The sequence below is a fragment of the Anas acuta genome, chromosome 3, assembly GCF_963932015.1.
Source record: "Anas acuta chromosome 3, bAnaAcu1.1, whole genome shotgun sequence".
Taxonomy (NCBI): Eukaryota; Metazoa; Chordata; class Aves; order Anseriformes; family Anatidae; genus Anas; species Anas acuta.
The window spans coordinates 111,501,948-111,511,245 of NC_088981.1; the positions used below are offsets into that span (position 1 = coordinate 111,501,948).

A 9,298-nucleotide genomic window follows, 5' to 3' on the forward strand; every position below is an offset into this window, starting at 1 on the left:
AAAGACAAAGTGTCCCCAGATGGGGTGAGCCAGCTCAGTCCTGCTCACAGGCAACATTCAGCTTGATCACAGTGCCTGGAGGCAGAAGGTACAGCACAAGAGAAACATGCTGAAATATTAAACTGCAAAGGCAAACAGGGATGCTATGATCTAGCATCCTGTGATTCAATGTCTGTGATTGCATCTGGTGATATAATTCAGCTGTGAACTGAAAGGAAGGAAGGTAGATAAAGAGTGGAGGATGCCTTAGATGGTTTCTACAGATTGGGTGAGGCAGAAAGTGACTTCTCATTATTGAGCTGTATCAGCTGTATGGTGTGTATGAATATTTTCAGTCTTAGTACTGCTAAATGCTGTAGAAATGGAAATAGCATCATGTAACAATCTTGCAGGAAATCCAACCATTGGTTACAGCAAATAGAGCTTAATAAGATCTTTTTCTGTTTTTCCTCCCTTCTCCACCCCCCCCCCCCCCCAACACCAAGAGCTTAAGTATTGAAAAGAGTCCATAAATTGAAACCTATAATGAAATTTAGTAAGTGATATGCTGAAATGTATGCACCTTAACAAAACTTCCACCAGGAAAATTTTCTCCTAAATAGGGTGCAGCTTTTGCTAGGAAGAGAGAAATCATATTTCGTGGTTTTCATGGGAGCTTAACATGTTGAGGGAAACCTCATCCGCAGTCCATGCTAAGGACCAGGTAGTGTTGCAATGAGTATGGGGTCTCTGAATTTGGGGTGCCTAGATTACTGAACTGGTAAATCTGAAAGAACAGATCTCTTTCTTTTTCTACATGACATAAAGGGCTTTCATGCAAAAGGTCTCTCTTGTCTGTTGCAAGATGAATCCAAATAATGAAAGATAAATAGTTCATGCAAAACAGAATAATTCTTCATTGACTGGCTCTGATACTATGTAATCCCAGGTTTCCAGTATCTACAAGATCTGGTGTAAAAAAGTAAATAATTTCCAGACACATATCAACAGTGTCCCCTTATTATTTACCTTATGTATTTATTTATGTACAGTTATTTTTAATATATTTATATATTTTACAAACAATAGAAAAACACTTTACTTTTTTGTTGTTTATTATTGGCATCTATCTTATTACTTGCATCTGCTTTATTGTTGGTGTCCGTTTTATTATTTATTATTTATTATTTATTATTTATTATTTATTATTTATTATTTATTATTTATTATTTATTATTTATTATTTATTATTTATTATTTATTATTTATTATTTATTATTTAAGTGTCTGTTTTATTCCTTCAGAATTGGAAGAAGCTGCTTTTATAAGGATGATAGAGAAGCTATATGTCCTCTAGCAAATAGAACTTAGAAGATGATTTTTTATTACAGTAGTTATATTAAATAAAGGTTTTATCAACAATGTATGAAAGGTTCATAGTCACATTTAATTTTCCCAGATCTACGTTACCTGCAGATCAGGAGAATACTCAAGTTTCCAGTGCTAAAGATATAGAATCTTTCCTAATTACTTAACTTCATTTGCTTCTGCAGAGAAATAGGAAACATCCAAACCATGCTGCTATATTTTTGGTCTGGTAGCAGCATTTAGCAAAATTTCAGATCCAAGAATGACAAGAAACACCAAATTACAGTGGGCTTATGTTTATCTATACCTCCTGCTACAGTATTTCTGATTGTTCTTAGCTTTGGAAAAATGTAAGAATTGATCTTCAGCTATAATTAAATGTGAATTTTATAGAGAAGAGTGATTTCAGTTGTAGGTCTTGCATTTCTGAAATCTGTTTTCCTTAGTGTGAGGGGGAAAAAACAAACAAAAAAAAAAACCAGAAAGAGCAGTTTTAAGAATTGTTCAATAAAGCAGGATAGAAAACTATGTTTGAAATTGGCATGCCTTGATCTGATGATCTAGAGGTGACATCTTAATGAGCTAGGCTGTACTGGGAAGCAGGAAGAGACCTCAGTTAAATGAAACCTTGCATTATGGAAGCCCTTTGTGGGTAACTTTCCAGTGCAGTTCCTGTTCTTATTTACCACATTGCTTTTAAAATATGACCTTTCCACCAGAAAATATATATTTTTTATTACTTATTAAATGTGGGACATTGGGGTGTATTCTGCAGTATTTTGAATCAAAACTGACAGACTACTGTGTGCATGCTACCATCCCCTATATCTGGTTTCTTATTTTTCAGAGAAGATTCAGAAATGTTGAGAAAGCTGAGGGTGTTGAAAGCTGTTTAAAGAAAACATTTTTACTCCTATTTTTTTCCTGAAACTGGGTCACATATAAGAATTCAGCTGCTACTAATTAATTTTTCTGTTAGTCTGCTGTCACGTCTAGCTTATCACAAGATGGACCTTCACTGTCAGCACACATAGCACTTCTTTCTCCATTGTGGAGCTCAGCAAATTTGTCCCCAAGGTCAGGCATCTTTATTAGCAGCTTTCCTTTACTGTATGTACAGTAAGCTGGCTCATCTGCTCTGATGTTATCAGATAAAACCTGATTGCAACGACTGCCTGAAAGGTGACCTGACATAAGATGTGATGCATCATTCAGCCATGCAGGAGGCAATTTTGCTTGAGCTGTTTAAAAAAAAATCCAAAAGAAAATACTCCTAAACCAATAGGTCTGTGTGCTGCCTGGAAAACTTGTGTAGAATTTGCATTGTTTTTGCTGTTTGCTTAGAGTAAAGGGACATATAGACATATGCCTTTACTGGTAACACACTTCCTTTCATGTAGCTGCTATCTGCCTCACCGTGGGTCAAATCTGATGACAGAATGAGGGACCTAGCATAAAGAAGAATATTTATGGTCATTTTTAACTTTTACATAGCACCTAATGTGATCACACATACATGTCTTTGTTGTTGTTAGAGAAGTCTTGTACTATCTCCTGCCCCGACTGCAAGTCCAGGGTGTGAATTTTCTGAATCTGGCAGTGCAACAGCAATGCTCACTGGTAACATCCAGTGAACATTGCAGTGAGCAATGGTAACACCTAACCACAGACCTTGTGGGGCAGAGAAAGTTCTCACCTGATTTATAGAAAGGCTCTATGAGATTTTCTGCAAGATGTAATAACAATTTCACTCTACTTCATGGTGCAAAATGGAGATAGAAATACGTTTTAAATCAAAGGATCTTGGAGAATAGCACAGCCTTTGATTTGTTAGTTACTGCCATGCTGGTAAAGTGTTTTTTTTTTTTTTTTGTAATGGTAATTGTAGTAGAATAATTGTAGAACACCTGTAGTGGAGAAATTACACTTTATTTGTTTGAATAACAAAGGCTCTGGGCAATGTATTAGATCACCTGTTGAGGTATTATCCAGCTTATTTTTCTAAGCTTCTGTGACTCCATTGGGATGACAAAGGCTAAGGACAAAGATTTGTCTTCTCAGAGTTTACAGTAATTGCAAAGCAATTGCTGAATGTGATCCTTATAGATTAATTTTACAGCATTGGGGCAATAGACTGCTCAATTCAACAACTTTTTCCTTTCACTTGGTGCTGTTCCTTGCTCCTGATAAAGTGCTCTCTCGGTGGTGCACGTTATCATCTTTCATAAGCAACAATTGGAGAAGCATTAAATATGTAATAGAAAAGGCCTGATCTTGTTCCCAGCCTGGTGTGGGTGAACTTTATGGTTGACTTATGAGCAGAATATAGCCCCAGGGACAAGCTGCCTCTGAGCAGAGACCCGCAAACTCTTGTTTACTCATTCAGACTTGTACTGCACAGTGTTCTTCAGCTGCTCCTGGGACAGCATGTACATGTATGTGCTGACCCTACCCGTGGGGTGCCAGCCACTAACTCAGCACAACATTGAGAGGAAGAGTCACCAAGGTGCTGACATTGACCTGACAATATAGAAATGCTATTTGCTTGCCTTGGGACTGTCCATTTCTTCCTTCCTTTCTTCATTCGTCAGACAGATCACTATAGACAGGTCTGTAAGGTGCAGCCCCTTGTCGTGGAATCAGGGCTCGAGATACTCCTGTTAAGTAACTGCTGAAAGTGTCAGGTTGGTTCCTGTAATTTATCAACCCCATATCTGTCAAGATTAGGCTTAGTTTTTTCTGTAACTGTAGCTGTGAGACATTGTGAGAAATTTTCTAAGTATATTTTCTGTACACACATATCTACGCCTAAGCCAAAGTAAATACTTAGGAGATGTGATCTAAAATTAACTTATGAGTTTCCAGAAATCAATTTCATTTCAAAATAACTTTGTCACAGAGAATTTGGAGATGATCTCACGTATCTGTCATTCCCTCATATGCATTGACATGAAAACATCCCCCTCTTCTAGGGACAATGCAAGCATGGGTGTTATGAATTTTCTTACGTGGATTTCCCCACTTGATTCCTAGAGATCAGGTCTACAAATCAGCCAGAAAACCTCCAGCAAATTGAGGCAGTCAAGTTGAACCTAAATTTTAGGCTAATAGTGAAACAGTTCTGCTGGAAGTAAATTTCTTACATAGCCAATGTCTCGCAGGAGCTACCTTTGAAGGCTTTAAGGGAAGATCCTATCAGACATTCTTTGGCACCTCTGCTTAGGGGGTTGCAACTTCTTGCTGGAGATCCTTCAGAAAGATTGGCTCACTGGACACCAGAGAGCAATTCATCTTGTATGCATAGAAATCTTTTATCTATGGATAGAAAAATCATCTTCTACTGATCTATTTTCATTAACAACAGCAGGACCTAAATCCAAGATCTAGACAACTAACCTCTAGATACCCAAATGAGGTCAGAGGAATCCGTGTCTCCCAAAGCCTGGGCTCATCTGCCAAGGCAAACATTGATGTAAAATTTTACTGACAGGCAAGTTCATAAACATCCTTTAGTAAGAGACAGCTTTAATACATTCCCTCCTTTTCTATCCTGGCACAGTGAAAAGAGGGTGCTCAGTCATCAGCTAGTTCAGGAAACTCACCTAGAATTGCAGGTCTCCTGCAGGCTTTTTTTTTTTTTTTTTCCCTGAGCTGTCCAAACTCACATAAAAAATGTCATTAAATAAAAAGCTGAACAGGAAGGGGATGGATGCATATCACACATTTTTTCATGTGTTAGATACTTTGTATGGTCTCCTCTGCGTATATTGATGTTTTATCTAACTTCAGGCAAAATATCGACACTGGGAGGATCACGTTTGTTATCTCGTAGTAAAGTTTGGGGAACTAAAGGCCCATAGATCATGAGACCACGGACTAATGAAATAATCTACTATGAAATTCTGCTGGGGAAAAACTTAGATTAAATCATCTTCTCTCTTCCTGTCCTTGTCTCTCTGTCTCTGTCTTTCTCTCCCACGCAAAGCCACTTGCATATTGTATATATATTGTGAAGCTTCTTGCACTGCACTTTGGAAGCTGTGTCTCTGCTCTTTATTTTAAACCATAATATACAAAAACAAAAACATTTTTTTTTCTGTCAAAACTGAATACTTGTTTTATTCTGAAAAAAATCTTGTCATTCCTTAACAATCAGTAAATTTTTAATTTTTTATTTTGTATTGTTTATTTTTTTTTTTTTTTGAACAGACTGTCACCTACTGGGGATTGTGATTTAAAAAAGTAAGAAGTGATTCAATTCTTTTGCAAGTTATCTGTGGCTATCATGCTTCAGGTAGCTTGAGCAATAGACTTCTCTATATCTTCCCTTGGACTTTCACTCCTTGCAGATCTTCAGGGGAACATTACTGCAGAAATAAAAAGTGAGTTGGAAGTGCATTGACGTTTACCTTTAAAAATTGTGTGTGTGATGAAATAATAAGACTGCACATTTTTTCAACCTAATCTGTTATTTGTCATAGTCATCAGCTTCTGTACCTGGAGGAAGAGAAGACAGGTGTGTAAACCAGATGGACAGATGGAACAAAATGTCACTGAATTGTGCAGGCATGGAAATAGAAAGACCTAGGACAAATGGCATTTTGGATGGAAGGTGACCCAGTCAGTCAATTGTAGTCAATTCTTATTAAAACTGAAACAGACTTTTAGAAAACAAGTTGGAAGGTAGACGGAATGATGCTGAATGTTTGTTAGTCCATTTCGTGTGTGCATGTGTGCTGGAAAGAGGAGAACACACCCAAGACAGGTCTAAAACTAGAAGCTTAATATACAAGAAACTTATTGGATGGCTTCCTTGGAGGAAGAGGATGCTATGTATTTATTCCAACGACCCACCTTGTATTAACTGGGACATCACTTACTGTCACTGAGACCTTTTGGGAACATCCTTCATTTCAGAAGAGCTCTGCCTGGGAATATCAAGCATATTTCTGCTCTCCTTTGAATTCTAACTTCTTTGGAGCCAGTTTTCCATTTTTCCCCACCTTGGTTTCAGCAGCCCTAATCCATATGCTGTTTCCCAGCTTCTTATTCTGAGCCATGATCTGGATATTTGAGTTATTGGAGTTCATCCTTCACCAATATCAGATAAACTGTCATGTAAGAATTTATACTAAGGACCCTTCTATTATTGCTATTGTATGCAAGATTTTATAGTAAAGGTTTTTTCTGTTACTATTGCTGTATAATGATTATAGTGATAGCCTGAAAATAACAACTGTACTGAGATTCCCATCTTGACTGGACAGCAGCATGGAACATAACATTTTGGCACTCAAATTGTTGTTACTGTGAGGCCACAAACCCCCTACAATTGGCTATTTTTCATTATAATTGTAAAATCTATTTTTTATAGGCCTAATTCTGGAAAAATCACATAAGCTATAAAAGTAACCTTAAATTTTTTTCATGTCAAGCACAAAAACTAATTTTCTGGGGCTCATAATTAAAATAAATAAATAAATAAACAAGAAAATACATAATCAAATATTAATGGCTTGGTATTGACAAGAAAAAGAATAAAAGAAAAAGTGTTAGTTTTGGTCTTTTTGTAAAGTGACCAGCTGCCCAATGTGGCATAATTAAACAGACACACAGAGTAATGAGCATGATAACAATCCTCCATTTTCAGTTCATAGCCATAAATGTACTGCTGAAGAAGTGCAGAATAGTATCCACCTGTGAGTGGACTGCAACGAACTAGAAATAAAAAGGAAACTTTCCTATAGCTTGAAATTCAGAGCAAATGGGACAGAAAACACAAACGTGGTTCAGCACATATACAGGTTTCATCTTCAGACAATCTGATTCATTTTGCACTTAAAAAGCAATTTATATTCATACATCTGGTTTTATTTATTTATTTATTAGAACTGCATTTCTTGATGCAAGTTTATTAGCTGAAAGAAGGACTTTTATTCTCTATCTACCAGAGCATTTACAATAAGATTTATAAATTTGCATGGGAGAAATGTTGATCAGGCTATACAGGTTTTTATGTGAGCTATTAAACAAAAAATGTTTTCTTTCCTCTTTAGGAACATGCAATGGGTATTCATCAGTACTAACTACTGTAGATGGTTTTTACTCACTTCACCCCATTTAATAACCCTTAATGTGTTCAGCATGACCTTCATGTTCAAAATAGTAGTCCAATAGGACAGCATAGTTACCTTATAGTCATTTGCCTGTGAAGAGTGGATTACATTTTTTGTGACAGTTTTTGAGGGCTGCAACACTCTGTATGATTAAACTCTCAGATACTTACTCATATTTGTTCTTCTTCCTGAAGCTTTTCACCCTCCCCATTGGTGTCCAATGTCATATGAAACTATGCAAGTCTGCTCTAATTACAGGAGATGGGACGCAGGCAAAAACAGCTTTGGTGGCAGGGAGAAGATGGTCATTGCTTTTTTATTTAAGAAAAAAAGTCAAATGCATTTCTTGGACAAGATTAAAAATCCTAGTTTGTAATAAACTGTTTCCAATCCTGACTCTGTCTTCATGTGGACCTGCAAGCTAGCACTGATGGCCACCATGACTCTCTACATTCATCTATTATGGACTTCAGATTACAAATTCCACAAAAATATTAAAAAAATTCACTTTCTTTTATTTTAGCACAAAGTAGACTTCTCTGTTGTGAACATCTCAAGCTGGGCATTTCCTGACACTTTTCCCTTGAAGAACAACCTGAACTTAGTGTCATTGTATTATCTGGTTGTTTTCTTTCCCCCATGACAGGAGGTCAGTCTTGAGGTGGAAGTTGCATCTACTTTGGATGATTATAAAGAAAAAAATATTTTTAGTTTGGATAAAATTCCCTTCTACAACACCAAATTCTTCTCCAATCAACCCCACTGCCTGCAAGAATGGCACAGGTCCAATTTTTGAAACAGCCAATGTTAATGGTTATATAGTTATTAACAGAGACCATCGTCTATCTACTGAAATAGCTGAGTTCCTTTGGGAAGAAGAATCTAGACTTTCATGCTTTAATTCAGAGCTCATTTGGGATCACCTTGTCTGTTTGAGTAGGGATGTTCAACATAATTAACATTAGAATTAAAAAAATATACATGTAGATACTCAAGCAAAGAGGAGCCACCTGGGATGAAGAAAGGGAAAACAGCAGGGGATTCCACTAAACTTTTAAAATCTCTTGTCATTTGTATGTATATTTTCAAATTTTCCCTGTCCTTGAAGCACTGATCTAATGGACCCCAATAAATTAATTAACACTGAGATGGCTGCCACACTCCCCTGAGAGTATCTTAGCAGGCCTGGAGAGTGGAGAACAGGGAGAAGAGGCTGAAGGATGTTGAGAGAGACAGAGGAACCTTGATACAGGTGGACTAAGAGTGCCCATGTTTCCCTGTACAAGGGCTGCCCTGCCCCTCCTAAGAAAAGAGGAGAAAAGGGCAGCTTGTCTCCATACAAAGCAAGAAATGTATCTAGATCTTACCACCCTGGAGATGTTTCTAAGTTTTGTAAATTCTTTCTTTCAGGGACCTAAACTGATCCCAGGTTACATTTATCACACCTGAGAGGAAGAGATTTATTCCCAAGAGAAACCTGGACTGGGCAAAGAAGCAGAGCAAGGAAGAAGGTGACCTTGGGTAGACCATCAAGTGTCATAGCAATAGGATCTCCTTGATCCAGGGTGAGAAAACACAGCTCAGTCAACCACCTTAGGAGGGTTAAGGACTCAGATTTTATCTGTGCATATTCAGGTACAGGGAAACTTCTTGCTTTCATAAACTCATTTATGACTTGTTAAGCCTCTTTCTCTCATTCCTCATTCACTCTTTTCTGTTCCCAATAAATCTTCATGCCTCTCTTCTATCTTGTAGCTTTATCTGTGGGGAGGGGGGAGATAGTTCCTTAGGTGCAAGTTGTTAAGATTTATGTTCTTGTCTTTGATGATACAAGC

At 37.2% G+C, this 9,298-nt stretch overlaps 1 long non-coding RNA gene across 1 annotated transcript; it reads left to right on the forward strand.

Moving 5' to 3' along the window:
• The first annotated feature begins 240 nt into the window (after positions 1-240).
• Positions 241-8,226, forward strand: LOC137853110 (uncharacterized). Its single transcript, XR_011094247.1, has 3 exons — positions 241-315; positions 5,557-5,729; positions 5,829-8,226. It is a non-coding gene; the product is annotated as an uncharacterized lncRNA (long non-coding RNA).
• Positions 8,227-9,298: the final 1,072 nt, after the last annotated feature.